Source organism: Perognathus longimembris, chromosome 5 (genome assembly GCF_023159225.1).
Source record: "Perognathus longimembris pacificus isolate PPM17 chromosome 5, ASM2315922v1, whole genome shotgun sequence".
Lineage (NCBI taxonomy): Eukaryota > Metazoa > Chordata > Mammalia > Rodentia > Heteromyidae > Perognathus > Perognathus longimembris.
The window spans coordinates 6,390,517-6,406,030 of record NC_063165.1 but is presented as its reverse complement, the minus strand read 5'-3'; the positions used below and the strand labels follow the sequence as shown (position 1 = coordinate 6,406,030).

General features: G+C 48.8%; 1 pseudogene; it reads left to right on the top strand.

Annotated features, from left to right (window-relative positions):
• The first annotated feature begins 7,067 nt into the window (after window positions 1–7,067).
• Window positions 7,068–7,249, top strand: LOC125352112 (annotated as a pseudogene).
• The last annotated feature ends 8,265 nt before the right edge of the window (window positions 7,250–15,514 follow it).

Below are 15,514 nucleotides of genomic sequence, written 5' to 3'. Positions count from 1 at the left end.
AAGCAGCGAGGACAAAGCTGATGGGGAGCGTCCTAATGGCTCAGAGAATCGGGAGGCCTAGCGCTTCGGGATCCAGTCAACACTCTCGTTCCGCGGTGTGGAGGGCACGCCACGTTCACTGAGTCCTGTGGCAGCAACAGCATCATTCAGATGGGTTGCGTAAGGCCCGAGCTAGTCACGCCGAAGCTGAGGGAGTGTGGGGAAGGAGGAAGAGGGGGTGGTGGGACCTTGTGACCACCAAAGCAAGAGGGTTTCCAGAGTGTTGGTTCCTCTCGGAGAACCACCTCAGGTCACGTGACTCCTTTAAGCCTGAGGTACCAAAAACAAACAACCAACCACGGAAAGAGTCTGCAGATTTCTAGATTTTCCCCTCCGGCTTGCAGCAGTTCGGCAGACATAACGAATCACTGCCCGATTGGCCGGGTTTTGCGCATGACGTGAGGACAGTCGGTCACCGCGGAGGAGCTGCTTGCTGCCCCTGGGGGTCGGGGCTGGCACCGGAGGAGCTGAGGACTTGCTTGAGGACCCGTCTTGTCCGCGTATAGACTTGGTGATCGCCTGTGAAGTGAAGCGGGTGGAGAACCAGCCAGGCTCGCTTTGCACAAAGGGTTAATGTCATTTGTGAAGGAAGAGCCGCAGGGTTGATCCAAGCGATTGAATCGTAATGCCAGGGATGGGGTGTGTGTGTGTGTGTGTGTGTGTGTGTGTGTATGTGTGTGCGCGCGCGCAGTCACTGTGGCGCAGTGTGATGACATCAGCAGCGTTGCACACGTGTGTCAGAGGCGGGGGCTTAATGGCCGCTCGTGTAGGGAGCTGCGGGGTGACTTGGACTCTGCGTGCTGATCGTGTTTGCTGCCGGGAGGTGTGGTGGCGGGGTCACGGACATGGCCCCCCTCCCCCCTCCCCGCCACTGTGGGATGGCGTCCGGCAGCCCGTGGAGATGAAGGGAAAGCTTCTGGGGAGCTTGGTGGCAGCCAGGGGCAGGGCGTGATGGTGGCGGGGGGTCACGTGAACCCCTCCCCGAGCCCCGCTTTGCGTTGCAGGGCCCCAGACACCTCCTCAGTTCCCTGTCTTCAAATCACCCGGAAAGAGATCAAAATAGTGGGAAGCACCACTCCGAAGGAAGACTGGGGGCGCACTTCCCCACCCCAGGAGGACCAAAGCTCCCCACGCCGTTGGAAGACACCAGTGGATGCGTGACAGTGACGGAGGCCCCGAGGGAGCGATTCGAGTCTGTGGAAGCATCTGGCGGTGCCCTGCTTTGGACCCGCTAAGTCTCCAGACCACGCGGCCTTTGGAGGGGACCCTTTGGTCCCCCGTGGGCAGCTTGGTGTCTACAAATGCCCCTTAAGATCCACCAGGCATTTGTATCTCCTCCTGCGAACCCTGAGCCAGGTCTCAAGAGCAGCTCCAACTCAGGGCCATAAGCAAGACACCCCACGGTGGCTTTCTCAGAAGGGAATTGGAGCTTTTCTTCTTTATGCTTTTGGTCGGTGGTGGGGTTTGCACTCAGGGCGGGGGGCTGTCCTGGAGCTCTTTTGCTTAGGGCTGGTGCTCTACACATCTCTGCTATCAGTTTTCTGGTGGTTAATCGGAGGTAAGAGTCTCATGGACGTTCTTGCCTGGGCTGGCCTTGAACCGTGATCCTCAGATCTCAGGCAACTAAACAGCCAGGAGCCACCCGCGTTGAGCTTGTGCAAGTCGCACATCTTGTCTCTGCAGTGCCCTACGCTGGGTCACACTGACAGCTCCTCCTCTGCCTCCCTGTCCGGCCTCGCCCAGGCTGCCCGGGCGTGGAGCGTCTCGGCTCCCTGGCTCAGTCCCTAGCCCCCGCTGCTGCGCCGTGAGAGGGGCCCTTGGGGGTTCTGCAGAGCTCGGCAGTCATCTCCGCTCGGCCCCTCTTCGTCGGCGGCCATAGCAGATGCCCTGGCCTTATCTCCCTCTGAAGGAAACTGAACATTAGCTTGGGTCGGCAGGCCCAGGTCGGGGCTGTCTCCCGGGGGGCATCGCTGCACGATCTTTCTGGAAGGCTTTGCATTCTCTTTCTGTAACGCGGTAAAGGCAGGCCCTGGACAGCGGGAGCAGCTGTGGAGGGGTTCCGGAAGGGCCTACCACGTCCAGGCTGGCAGGTTACCACTTCCCGTGGAGTCCTGCTTAGTCCTTGCTGCCTTCCAGGTAGATAAGCACATTTGCCCTTCTTCCAACCGACAGATGGGAAAAAAGACTGACACAGGGTGCAGATAACTGTTATATAGGTGATTATATATATATGTATATGTATACGTACATATCTTCAAGGTCACCTAGTTAATGGATGTCAGAAACAGGACTCTTAGCCAAGGACTGGCACAGTGCATGGTGGTCTGTACATCTGAGACACCTAGGAACTGAGCGTCTGTCTGTAGGTAAGGAGGTAGATGACTTGTAGGTACAGAAATGATGGCTAGATTAGATGGGAGGTAGATGGATATAATGAGTCAAGGTAGGTGAATATGTCGGGCCCTGGTGGCTCACGCCTGTAATCCTAGCTACTCAAGAGGCTGAGATCTGAGGATTGAGGTTTGAAGCCAGCCTGGACAGGAAGGGCCTTGAGACACTTATCCCCATTTAACCACCAGAAAACCGGAAGTGGAGCTGTGGCTCAAAGTGGTGGAGTGCTAGGCTTGAGCAAGAAGTTCAGGGACAGTGTTCAGGCACTGAGTTCAAGTCCTACCACTGACCAAAAAATACATACATACATATATATGATATATGTATATATGATATGTATGATATATGTGTATATGATATATATGTATGTGATTAGCATACAGGTGATTGACAGATTATTGACTGTTGGCTGATGTAGGGTACACATAAATGTTATATAGGTGACGGATAAAAGATGATAGAAATAGAGATCGCATAGATGATAGATATCTTCTACAAGAGACTGCTGACTCCAAGAGGACACAGGTATCATTAGTTACTTCTGTTTATATGTCTCTAATCTCTATAGGGCCTTAGCCTCCCACGCCCTTTCCGCTCTCCTCGTGGCGGTGAGATCTGCTCTCACGGAGGGCACGTTCTTCCCCCTCGTGGCGTGACGTGTGCAGCACAGAACTCTCCTGTTCCTCCTTCAAGTCGCAGGCCTCCTCCATGCTCCGCCAGCACAGAGCTCTCTACCCTCGGGGCCCAGCGCCTGTAGGTCGTCCTGCAGTGAAGGCAAGCCTGCCCAGAGGCACTTGTGGTCCTCCGAGTGCCGCCTGTGGCCCGGAGCCCCCCGGCTCTGTGGTGTGGGGGACTCTGTGGTCCTTCAGACCAGTCTGGCAGAGAAGCCGGCCTGACTCCGTGCGATCTGGCACAGCTGTGGTAGCTTCTGGGAAGCCCTCGGTTCCCATCACCCTCTCCAAATCAGGTTCCCGGGCCTTCCGCCTTTCGCCATACTGAAAACGATTGCACATAGAAGTGCAGAGCCGGGGCTGGACGCGAATGGCTCCTGCCCACAACCCTAGCTACTCAGGAGGCTGAGAGCTGAGAATTGAGGCTCAAAGCCAGCTGGGTCAGCAAAGTCTCTGTGAGAATCTTATCTCCAATTAGCCACCAGAAAACCAGTAGTGGTGCTGTGGAAGAAGAAAAAGAAAGAGAAGGAGGAGAAGGAGGAGGAGGAGAAGGAGGGGGAGAAGGAGGAGGAGGAGGAGAAGAAGAAAGAAGGAGGAGGAGAAGGCTGAGAAGGAGGAGAAAGAGGAGGAGAAGGAGGAGGAGGAGAAGGAGGAGGAGAAGGAGGAGGAGAAGGAGGAGGAGGAAGGGAAAGAGGAGGAGAAGGAAGAGGAGGTAGAGAGGAGGAGGTGGTGGAGGAGGAGGAGGAAAAGGAGGAGGAGGAGATAGAGAGGAGGAGGAGGAGGAGGAGGAGAAGGAGGAAGAGAAGTTAGAGAGGAGAAGGAGGTGGAGGGGAAGGAGGAGGTGGAGGAGGAGAAGGAGGAGGAAGAGGTAGAGAGAAGGAGGAGGAGGTAGAGGAGGCAGAGGTAGAGAGGAGGAAGAGGTAGAGGAGAAGAAGGAAGAAAAGGAGGAGAAGGAGTTAGAGGAGGAGGAGGAGGAGAAGGAGAAGGAGGAAGAGGGGGAGGAGGAGGAGGAAGGAGAAGGAGGAAGGAGAAAGAGGAGGAAGAGAATGAGAAGGAGAAGGAGAAGGAGAAGAAGAAGAGTCAGACACCTAGGTTCCAACTCCTCTGCCATTTACAGAAGGCGCGGAAGTAATGCCCCCCGCCCCATTGTATCTCAGTTTCCCCACCGTCAGCTGCGGCCTGGGCTGTAAATACACTTCTGCAGGACAACTGCTCGAGCAGAGCCTGGTTTTGCTCCTGTCGCCACGGCCCAGGAGGGTGGGGGGGTCCAGCCGTGGCCCCTGAAGACAATGTCCCGCAGTAGCTACTGTCCAGCCAGGGCTGACCTTTGTGTTGCTTGACCTGTCTCCCTTTTCGGTTGAACATTTAATTGGGATAGGCCTCAGCCTGCCTGGGTCCCCACTCTGGAGGCTGGCCAACAGGTTCTGAGTGACTGCACACAGGGTGGGGGCCCTGGGGTTTGGTTGGAGGAACTTTTCCCCTCCGTGGTTTTGGGCAGCCTCCTCCATGACAGGCAGCTGCAGTGTCTGAAGATTGGGCTTCCTGGGCATTGGCTGGGCAAAGCAGACGACCTTGCAGCAAGATCATGCCCTTGTGCCAGGTTCAAGGAACCCCGTAGCCCCTCGGCTGATCCACATCTGGAGAGCACCCCACGCTGCTGGGGAGCGCCCACGATCCAGACCACTGGCAGGGCAGCTCCCACTCGTTAGAAATAGACTGTCCTGCTGGCTTCATTCTGGGGTGCTCGAGCCCCATGGCTCATTCATCTGGGCTCCAGGGAGGCAGAGACGGAGCTCTAGCCCGCCATGACCCACTCGGTCCATGCTTCCCAAGGACTACCACTGAGATTTCTCTTCCATCCGTCGGCCAGCTGGGCCAGGGCACCAGGTCTTTTCTGTTCCCCACCTCAGACTCAAAGCCCAGGGTAGGAGAGAAACTTCCATAAGCCGGCCTTCAGAGCACGTTCATTCACAGCTGGTTCTCCATTACGGCGGGCAGGGCAAACTATCAAAGCGGAAGGGCACTGAGAGCTGAGAATCATGATTGGAAGCCAGACTTAAAAGACTACGGTCTCCAATTAATCACCCAAAAGCCAGAGGTAAAGCTGTAGCTCAAGTGGCAGTATACCAGCCTTGAGGGAAATAGTTAAGGGACAATGCCCACGCTCTGAGTTCAAGCCCCAGTACTTGCACACACACACACACACACACACACACACACACACACACACACACACTGGGAATGAATAGAGCATCACATATATCTTCGGACACACACATACACTTGGGACCTGTATTTCTGTATTTAAAGAATTTTGTCTAAGGCAAGAAATCCATCAGCATGCCATCCTACAGCAGGGAATCACAAGCACAGCCATAGAGACCAGTGAGCCTTCAGAGCGGAAAGCGGCCTGCTCACAAGCGGGAGATGCCAGCCGTCCCCCGAGGTGACAGGGCTTCGGTCCTGGGGACACTCTGGATTTTATCAATGGTGTAGGAGCGTCGCCCCTCTTCCGAGCACTTTCCGAGGCTTTGTACCATGCTGAGCCATTGGCGTCAGATGCAAATGGAGTCAATAACTTTGCACAAAGTTGCCAGACAATTTATCCTGTTGGCACAAAGCCTAGAATTATAATCAGATCTTGACTTCTTCAAAGCCTTCTTGCTGTGGATTTTCCAGATCAAAAAAAATAAATATCGAGGGCAATTACCTTTCTTTAGTTCTCTGATGTATGAAGGGGAGGTGGTTTTTTTTTTTTTAATTTTATCCATTAATTCAGGATCTCTCTCTCTCTCTCATTTCATTCGGAAGGTATTAGCCCATGGAACTTGTTAACTCAATATCAACACAGCCTGTCTAGGCTGTGACTGAAAAGAGAGAGGAATGGTTATGCTCTGGGTTAATATTTTCCCCTCTTTGAGAAGCCTTGGGCATGCCAGGCACTCCTTAGACCAAAAAATTAAAAAAATATATAAAAATAAATAAGCCGGTTTTCTTCCCATTCTTGGGCGCATTGTTTCTGTGGGTCCAACGGCCTTCTGTATTCGAAGTGGCCTCCAGGGGGCAGCAGATCCCAACCCCTGCACAGGTGTCTACCAACCACCATGGCTGCCAATCTCTCCGTGAATCAGAAACCCAGGCCCGGGGGGAGGGAATGACCGGTGGAAGCAAGCATTTCTCCTGGAGGAAAAGCAGAGCTCCCTTCGTCTTAGTGTTGGAGAGTGACAGACATGACCAGACCTATTAATTACTTAATTGAGGCGCTGAGCTTTGAAAAGCGCCGTGCAAGGGGAGGGCCTTGTGGCTTCTAGCCTGGGATGCTCTTTATCGAAGCTCTTCTGAGGCTCTTTTCAAGGTATCAAGTTCACCTCAGTGACTTTCTGGCCCCTACTCCCCCTCCTCCCCCACCTCCCGCCCCACCAAAGGAATGTCTCCTTGGTGATTTTGTTACCAAACATTTCCTTGCTGTCCCATGACATCACAGTCCCAGCAAGTGGCTCTGCCACACCTACCCGTGTCTCGGGGACGATCGATCGCGGGCGCTGAAGAATGTGCTGAGGCCTCTGTGCTTGTCTGAGTCACACTGATGTGGGTATCTACCCCGGTGGCTCTGTGGTTGGTCACATCACTGAGTAGGATCACCAAGCACTAGGCCAACTCTCCCTGGGGTCACACGGGGTCTACAGCTTACCGTGATCCTTGAGAGGGTTGCGGGTACAAATGGAACAAAGACACCAGCAATGATGAAAACAGGCTGAATGTGAGAGCCTGAAGCTTTAACAAAGGATGGTGGCTCACACCTGTAATCTTAGCTACTCCAAAGGCTGAGACCTGACATTGCAGTTTGAAGCCAGCCTGGGAAGGAAAGTCCATGGAGAGTCTTACTTCTAACCAGCAAAAAGCCAGTTAGTGGCAGTGTGGCTCAAATACAAGAGCACCAGCCTTGAGCAAAAAAGCTAAGAGACAGTACTTACCTGGCAGAGGAGATACCATGATCACGCAGGTGGTTTTCCCAGGGTGAGGCTTATTCATTGCACTCCGGATGTGTTGACCTCTGTGATTTCCCCATATGTCACACCAAAGCCACCAGCACAACTATGTTCATAGCAGCACAATTTGTCATCGCTGATATATGGAGCCAACCCAGATGCCCCTCAGTAGATGAGTGGATCAAGAAAATATGGTACATATACACAGTGGAATTCTATGCCTCTATCAGAAAGAATGGAAGGACTTGGAAAAAAAATTATACTAAGTGAAGTGAGCCAGACCCAAAGAAACGTAGACTGTATGGTTTCCCTCATCAGGAATTAGTACACGTCTAGGATTATCCTAGTAGAAGATCACAATAGCTCAATAGCTAGTGCATATAAACACATAAGATGATGCTAATTGAAATGAACTCCAAGTTACGGAAACAAGTGGTATATCACTGTTGTTATTTTCAACATACCATGTGAAATTATGCCCTTTTTCTTTTGTCTTTCCTGTGGTTATCTATCCCATGATATCACTGCAACTGATTTTAGTACCCTAGATATTGTATATATGTGTATTGGAACTAGGGAAGGGAAAGGGAATACCAAAACCCAGAGACAACACCCTGTGCTCTGAGGAACCTCTTTGTTTTAGATTTCTGAGAGCCCACACAATCCTTGAGCTGGGTTACTAGAGTAAGACCCTGACTCACTCCACCCGAGGTGCCCTAAATGCCACGCCTAGTGCAGTGGGTGCCCGTGCTCTTCCACCCACACTGAAAGAACACACGCAGGGCCCAGCAGGAGCCCAAATCTATCACTGCCCCTGGGCGGTGGTGAGGGACTTTTTGTTCCCAAACCACAGAGATGGATTCTGGCTCATGGTTTTGATCATGGTGTGATTAAAATGGGAGGGCACTGGCAGGAGTCTGGGGTTCCATGGGCTCAGAAATGATCCTTGGAGTGCTTGCTTGTTCCAACCAGGGTAGCTGCCTTCTGTATGATCACAAACTCCAGCAGCTTGAATTTGGTTAGATCAGTGGGGGTGTAGGGAGAATAGCTCTCTCTCTCTCTCTCTCTCTCTCTCTCTCTCTCTCTCTGTTGTTGGGGACTGGGGAGCTCTGTTATGTACACAACCTCTTCACATGGTCTATCCTATGTTGGACATCTCTATTTTTTATTCTAATTTAATTTTATTTTAATGATGTCAGAGGGGTTACAGTTACACAAGTAAGGTAATGAGGACATTCCTTGTCCAACGTTGTTACCTCTCCCCTTGTTCATTTTCCACTTTCCTTCCCCCACCAGACATTTTTATACATTATCTTGTCCAACCCCACCATCACGAGGAAACCATCTTTATTTATTTATTTTTTAAAAAATTCACATTGAATGGTGAGCTCGGCCAGAAAGAGCTTACTTTCTGGGGTTCTCTTCAAGTAACAGTCTGTTTTCCTTCAAGAGTAGTATGACTTCTTTAAGGGAAATTTTCCTACAGATAGAACAATGTATGAAATGTAGAAAAAAATACCAAGAGAAAAAACTTTAACTCATGTGCTGTTGTTTGGCTATGGTTTAGGTGAACCCCCAGCAACCCATGTACTGGAAAGGTATTTTATAGGGTGGCGATGTTCAGAAATGGGGTAACTTTGGGCTGGGCCTCAGGGGAGGTGTTTCGATCAGCAAGCGGAAACACCACTTCTGCAAGGGCTAATGTCACTCTCAGAGGATGCAGTTAGTTTCTTCAACAGTGAGCCTGACTTCTGAGTTTCTCCAGCTCCCTATCACCCCTTTGATCTTTTCCACACACTCCTACCTTGTTATTGGGCATCTGACAAGGCTTTCACCAAAAGGCCAAGGACAGCACAACACTGCATCTTGGTCTTTCAGCCAAATATATTCTTTCTTTAAACATTATCCAGCCTCAAGGATTTCAGAATGGCAGCAGAAAATGACATCACCTGTAATCTACTGTCCAGAGAGAACAGTAGTCGTGTCTTATGAATGGTTGATTTAATGTCTTTTAGTATTGAATCTATCTGCATCTATCTATAGCTAACTAGTTAGCTGTCATGTACCTATCATCTATCTCCTATTGTTGGTTTATTTCTATATCTACTTTTCATTAAAGTGTGATTATAAGTAGCACATTATTTTTGTGACTTTCCATTTGCCATGTTCCCTATTATTTTAACTACTTGCTTCCCTCATTTTTAACGATTGTCTAATGTAGTCTGTCTTACACATGTGGCAAAATGTATTTTTTCTTTTTGCCAGTCCTGGGCCTTGAACTCAGGGCCTGAGCACTGTCCCTGGCTTCCTTTTGCTCAAGGCTAGCACTCTTGTCACTTGAGCCACAGCGCCACTTCTGGCCATTTTCTATATATGTGGTGCTGGGGAATCGAACCCAGGGCTTCATGTATGTGAGGCAAGCTCTCTTGCCACTAGGCCATATTCCCAGCCTCGCAAAATGTATTTTATAAGTCCTCTCTTGTTGGACACTTACTATTTCAAATTTTGATGTCATTTTAAAGCATGAAGTGATAAACATCCTCACAGAAGTATCTTTGTTTCCTTAAGGTAAATTTCTGCATGAAAAAAAAATGCTTGCTTAGAGGACGAGCCTTTTTAAGGTTCATAAAGAAGTAGGATCCAGGGCTGGGGATATAGCCTAGTGGCAAGAGTGCCTGCCTCGGATACACGAGGCCCTAGGTTCGATTCCCCAGCACCACATATACAGAAAACGGCCAGAAGTGGCGCTGTGGCTCAAGTGGCAGAGTGCTCGCCTTGAGCAAAAGGAAGCCAGGGACAGTGCTCAGGCCCTGAGTCCAAGGCCCAGGACTGGCCAAAAAAAAAAAAAAAAAAAAAAAAAAAGAAGTAGGATCCAATGTTTCAAATGATATTTTTATTCCGCCCTCAAATGATTTTTGAATCTCAAACGATTTCCTCCCACCTGTGCCAAAAAAGATAGAGGCATTCAGCCTTATATATTTACAAAATGTCTTCCTATGGGAAATAATGTGTCACCGCTGTTCTACTTTTGAAAAAAAAAAGGCTTTTTAATGACTAAATTACAAAGAATTGTTATATAGCTCAGGCTGGCCTTGAACTCATGATCCTTCTGCTTCAGTAGAGTGCTGGGATTACAGACATGAATTTACTTTTTACTGAGATACAAATTACATAAAGCAAACTCATCTTAAGGGCACAGTGCATTTGATTTTTATGTTTAAAATTTTCTAAACAACCAGACACCAGCAGCTCACATCTGTAATCCTAGCTATTCAGGAAGTAGAGATCTGAGGATTATGGCTCAAAGCCAGCTCAGGCAGGAAAGTCGGTGAGACTCTTACCTCAGATTAACTACCAAAAAGCCAGAAGTGGAGCTGTGATTCAATGGTAGAGCACTAGCCTTGAGCATAAAGGCTTAGGGACAGTGCCCAGGCTCTGAGTTCAAGCCCCAGGACCAGCACTTGTACAACACACACACACACACACACACACACACACACACTCCAAATAACTTCCACCATGATCCACGTATGCAATATTTCCCCCCCCCCCTCCAGAAGATTCTTCGTGTCCCTTCCCAGCTAATTCCTCTATCAAAGGTAACCACGGCTCTCTGCTCCCTCTCATCTTGGGACAGTTTTGCCTGTTCTGGGCCATCATCTAGATAGAATCATGGAGTATCTGCTCTTTGGTGTCTGACTTCTCTCACCTCACACGATGTTTGCCAGATTCACTCCATTCAGTACTTCAGGCACCTGCTTGTTCTTCCCTGCCCCTCCCTCCGCCCCGTGTGTAATACCATATATGAACACACCACAATGTGCCTGGCCATCCTTCTGGGGAAGGATATTTTGCTTGTTTACTGCTTGTTCTTGCCATGCCATTTTGTGGACCTGCATCCATGACCACGTGTGGGTAATTGTGGGTCACGCAGTATATTTAGCTCTTTTTCTAAGTGGTTGTATCACCTTACCTCTACCAGAAGAGCTTGAGAGTTCCAGTTGCTCTGCATCCTTGCCAACCCCGTTGTATTTTTAGTTCTTTAAATGAAGATATTCTGAGGGTTTTTTGGCTCGTATTTTAATTTTGTATCTTTATTATTAAAGGAGAGATCAATCATTTTTGGTCTGTGTGCATTGATCATTTGGATTTTTCTTTTGAATTGCCTTGCTCGAGAAGACTTCTATTTTTCTTCCATGATGAGGTGATTATCTTTCTTAATGGTTTTTGAGAGAAACTAGTATGCATTACCAGCAGTTGGTTATAAATGTCTGAATGTATACTTGTATTTAGATAAAAATAATAGTGAATGCTGACAAATACTGGAACCTATGGTCCAGGTACTGTTCAGTCCTTACAGTTTCCAGAAGGAAATTATAGAGACAAAACAATTCACCCAAAGTATTGTTAATCATTTTGGGTTGGGATTCACACCTAGATTTTGGGACACGAGGCTGTCTGGACACGTGAATCCACTGTGACTTTCGGATGAAGCTGCTTGTTTTCAAGGCTGCTGGCATGGATTGTGGCCTCTTGTCTTCTATGTATTTTTGGAATGGAAATTTCATACAATTGTGTGGTTGGTTTCTGCTTAAAGGAGGTCTGTGGCTCATCTTGATTCTCACAAGAAGGGCACGAAGTGTGACTCTTGGACAATCAGCAGCAGTGACCCCATGTTTACCACCTCAGACCTCAGCAGGGCTCAAGGGCCCAGCCTAGAGCTTTGTCTAGTGCCTCCTCTCTCCTTATCTCCTTCGTGGCACATTTTTGTCACCTGTCAAAACTGCTCCGTGCTGTCCCTTGCCCATGGCCTGGCCTGGAGGACTCCACTAGCTCAACTCTGCGACTTCAGAGTTACTGGCACAGGACATGAAGGTGTATTTAATCCTTTCAGTACCATCTTCCTCTCAGGCCCAGGACATTGCATTTCCACTTTGAGACATGATTCCTCAGAGCATGGTGATGGCTTTGATTACTGAGTTGTTCATTCCAAATCTGTCACCTGCAACCTCCCCAGGAAGGTCATCTCTACAGGAAGGTCATCAGCCACAGGAAGGTCAATGTCTACAGGAAGGTCAACGTCTACAGGAAGGTCATTGTCTACAGGAAGGTCATTAGCCACAGGAAGGTCAATTTCTACAAGAAGGTCATCATCTATAGAAAGCTCATCGTCTACAGGAAGGTCAACGTCTACAGGAAGGTCAACGTCTACAGGCAGGTCAACATCTACAGGAAGTTCATCATCCACAGGAAGGTCATCAGCCACAGGAAAGTCATCAACCACAGGAAGGTCAGTGTCTACAGGAAGGTCATCGTCTACAGGAAGGTCAATGTCTACAGGAAGGTCATTGTCTATTGGAAGGTCATCATCTACAGGAAGGTCAACGTCTACAGGAAGGTCAATGTTTACATGAAGGTCATCTCTACAGGAAGGTCAACGTCTATAGGAAGGTCAATGTCTACAGGAAGGTCATTGTCTACAAGAAAGTAATTGTCTACAGGAAAGTCATCAGCCACAGGAAAGTCATCAGCCACAAGAAGGTCAACATCTATAGGAATGCCATTGTCTATAGGAAGGTCATCATCTACAGGAAGGTCAATGTCTACAGGAAGGTCATCGTCTATAGGAAGGTCATCAGCCACAGGAAGGTCAACGTCTACAGGAAGGTCATCGTCTATAGGAAGGTCATCAGACACAGGAAGGTCAATGTTTACAGGAAGGTCATCATCCACAGAAAGGTAATGGTCTGCAGGAAGGTGTTCATCTACAGGAAGGTCATCAGTCACAGGAAGGTCATCGTCCATAGGAAGGTCAATAGCCACAGGAAGGTCAATCTCCTCAGGAAGGTCATCTAACACTCAAAACAACCTTAGGCCAGAGAAATGACTGGCATTTCCATTTTAGAGTATGACATGGAGGCATAGAGAAGTCAGAGGTCCTCAAGTCCTACCTCAGGGTTCAAACCCAGGCAGGTGGCTCTAGACTTTGTTATAGCTACTTAAGTAGGCTCCTTTTCCATAAGGGCAGCAGGGGGTGAAAGACCTTGCCTTGACTCTCCTTTCCTCACCTTCTCTCTTCCCTAGCCTTCTCCTTTCTTTCTTTTCCTTTCCTCTTTCCTTTCCTTTCTTTCCTCTCCTCTCTTCTTCTTTCCTTTCCTTTCTTTGCCTTTCCTTTCCTCCCTTTCTTTCTTTCTCCCTCTCTTTTTTTCCTGTGTTTCATTCTTGTCTTCTCTCCTCCTTTCCTCTCCTCCTTTGTTCTCTTTCTTTCTGTTACCTTTCCTCTTCCCTTTCACATCTCTCCCCTTCCCTTTCCCTTCTCTCCCCTTCTCTTTCCTTGTCCTCCCTCCCTCTCACCTTCTACTGCTGGTCATTGCCTCCTCTTTGCCTTACCCTCTCTCTGAAACCAACTCTCCAAACCACTCCTAGATTCCTTCTGAAGCACTCATGGTAGCATGTTACTTCTCACAGAACCAAAAAAACCTGGAAAGAAACACAATTTATGCTGTGAGCCATGACACGCACAAGTATGCACAGCACACAAGGCAGGCTTCGTGCGTGATGTTCCTTTGGATATGACCCCCCTCTCCTCAGTCTGATTCTGGTTCCATTGAGACTAATACCACACATGACCCATGGTATTACATTGTATAATTCTAAACAACTGATGCACAAACAATTCTTGGGATGTGGCTGCTGTTTGGTCAGCCACCTCCTGAGCTGCCCCCATCTAACCAGCTGTCCATGTGGGCTTGGCCTTTCTCTTCCCCAACTTGATGAGGTCCCCATTTGCTTTAGGGATTGGCATGGTGTCTCATGTTGCATGAGCTTCTGTGACCTCTCCAGCCTAAAGTGCAGCCCAGCATCCTTTTCTCCATTTTCAACTTGGTTTGTGCCAAATGTGCCCTTGTCTGTTTGGAAACACTTGAGAGATACTTGCTAGGAAAGGGGGAAAGAAGAGCAGTGGGGGAAAAAGAGAATCCAGAAGAGGTACAATGAAGAGAGATAGAAAGGAAACAGAGGGAAAGAGAGATGGAAATAAAGAAAGAGAAATGCACAACGAGGGAGAAAGACGATAAAGAGGAGAAAGGAAAGGAAGAGAGAAGAAAAGGGAGAGGAACTGGAAAAGTAAAAGGATAACAAAAGAAGAAAATAATTTCTACTAATCTCACCAGAAGCTGAAAAGCAGCTCAACTGAGTGAAGGAGAAGACAAGCATGAGGCCTGCTCTGGACAAGGGGCTGCTGGTGAGGACTCAGGGGAGCTCAGGGCCTGATCGATGTCGGGGACACTGGGCTGTCCTGAGTGGCCCCTTGTAATGCCTGGGAAGCTGGTAGCTGTCTAGTAGCCTAGAGTGGTATACAGATCTCAGCCGCTTGGATGTATAGGCTATCTCTAAAGTGGATACAAAGGCTTAAATCTCTTCCCTTTGATTAGAGTGAGAACTTGCAGAATTATAAATCTTTTGCTGGGCCAGAGCTGTATGTAAGCACCATATGGAAGCTTCCGGTAAACAAATGGCCAGACCACAGCTCAGACTGTGTACATGTCTTTGGGAATTTCTCTGGGTTTCTCTTGTGTGAGGCCTGAGCGGTACCCGTGAGCAGATGCCGGGTCCCTGGGGCATCCAGGCAGGTCTGGCTTTCGCTAGTAGCATCAGAAGATGTAGAAATGGGCACAGTGGCAGGTGTGGGTGAGTTGAAGGCTACACGGCAAAAGGAATATAGCTGCAGGTCTAATGAAGGGCAGTGGTATTAATGAGGATGGTTCTAGCATTTGTGATACACATCAGGACGCCTTTGGTAGCTTTTCCAACAATAACATCACCCCTGTGATAGATGATGGCAACACTTTTTGCCATGGTGGACTTCCCGCCTTTCTCCCCCCTGGTGCTTCTTCCATGTTGATGGGCAGCAGAGCAGTCTGCACGAGGCCGGTGATGGGGGCGGGGAGCACATTATCAGTCAACACGGAGCTCACAGAGAGACATCCCAAGGGCTCCACTCTGGGTTGACCACAGCCCAGTGGTTTAACTTCACCACACCTCCATTGCCTTCCCTGTAGGGGTAATGAATGAGTGTGTGTGTGTGTGTGTGTGTATACACGAACATGTGTATATCTATGGATACACAGGTATGTGGACTATATAATATATAAAATATAAATGTATGAAGGCATATTTGTAGATAGGTATATTCATCATTTTTACACATAGGTGGATAAACATGGTTCCTACACTACATCTGAGAGATGTAATGCGTGCTGTGCAAAACTCATGTATGCACACACCTGTATTACATGTGTCTATAAACGTGCACCGTGTGCATAGAAGGGGTTCTGGGCTCTATGGGGCATACTGTGAGTGTGGGAGGATGTTTGTACATGCATCTCCTACTCCCGATTCACTTGGTTGTGAACTGGTATAACT